Source organism: Coturnix japonica, chromosome 3 (assembly GCF_054131305.1).
Source record: "Coturnix japonica strain WE chromosome 3, WE-NBRP24, whole genome shotgun sequence".
NCBI classification, from domain to species: domain Eukaryota; kingdom Metazoa; phylum Chordata; class Aves; order Galliformes; family Phasianidae; genus Coturnix; species Coturnix japonica.
Window position 1 is genome coordinate 55,079,418 of NC_140665.1, and position 1,480 is coordinate 55,080,897.

Genomic DNA, 1,480 nt, shown 5'->3' on the forward strand with positions numbered 1-1,480 from the left:
TGCTCAGACTGACTGCTTTCTTCATGGCAATAATGTGTCACTTTATCAGGCAGCCACATGAACTTTAACTTCTCCTGTTCACTTGTTCATGTCTTTCCGATATGAGCCTATTTGGAACTGAGGTTAGAAGTGCAGTCATGTCAGATTGCTATGAAAAATCGGGATTCAACTTTCTGAAGTGGCTACTGTCACAAAAACTTGAAGGCAGTTGGTTCAGTTCCTCTTTGGTTCTCTGTGTGCTGTGAGAAAGAAAAATCTCATCACCTTCTAATTAAAACCGCTGGGCTAGATGCTGTCACTGTATGATATCAAACATAGAGGTAACATAATTCAAATAGTAATGCTACATGCCAGTTCTAGAAATTGATGGTCTTCTACATTTGATATGGAAATAGGGGTATGACATCACATAATCTCTTTGTGCTTTTTGCATTAATACTTATACGGTGTACCTCCTTCATGTTAAGCAGCCCCATTTAGAAGTAACAGCAAAGCCAGTAGGAACAGTTAGGTGCTTCAGGGTGCTCAATTATTCAGATTTTCCAGACTGATCTCTGAAACATGCTTCATGTTCACCTTGAGAACTCTGGCATTTGTTAAGACTTCTTAACTCCTAGCTGGGATAAATTAAATCATTTTAATTTTGAGTATACTGATATTGATGAATAAATATTCTGAAATACAAAGTTCTAGCTGAAACTGGGAATTATATTAGAAACTTCCTCTCCATACAAAAATTCAACCAGTTTAGTTCCATGCATTTCCATCAGATATAATTTATGCGTGTGATTGTTTGGTTTGTTTGTTTTAATAACTCTTGGTTTTGGTTTTGTTCTGATAAAATGATCTATTGTTGAGCTTCAAAGTTATGCAGCTATGTCAGTGTGCAAAGCAGACTCTTTGTAGATAAGAATTCTTGCCTGAGCAGTGATTGAGAAGATATTTTTAAAATTTAGAATCAGTTGCGGGCATCAGAATTCATATTCTAACACTCTGTATATTTGCTGCATTATTAAACGTAATCCATTCCAGAAACCCTGGCTAGCTTTAGCTCCCAGTAAAGTAACTTGTTAATGAGCAGGTGGACATTCTGCCTGCTGACACAGAATAGTTTTGTTTTCCCAAAAAAGATGCTGTCACTGGCACAGAATAGTACTCAATTGTCATTTGCACCTGAAGTAAGTATTCTGGTATTCAGTACTCAGTAATCAGTATTTCATAGAATCATAGAATCACAGAATCATAGAATGGTTTGGGGTGGAAGAGACCTTTAAGATCATCTAGTTTAAACCCCCTCCAATAAGCAGAGACAGCTCCCTCTAAACCAGGTTGCTCAAAGCCCCATCCAGCCTGGCCTTGAATGTTTCCAGAGATGGTGCATTCACAACCTTGCTGGGAAACCTGTTCCAGTACCTCACCACCCTCACAGTGAAGAATTTCTTCCTGGTATCTAGTCTAAATCTATGCTCTTCCAGTTTAA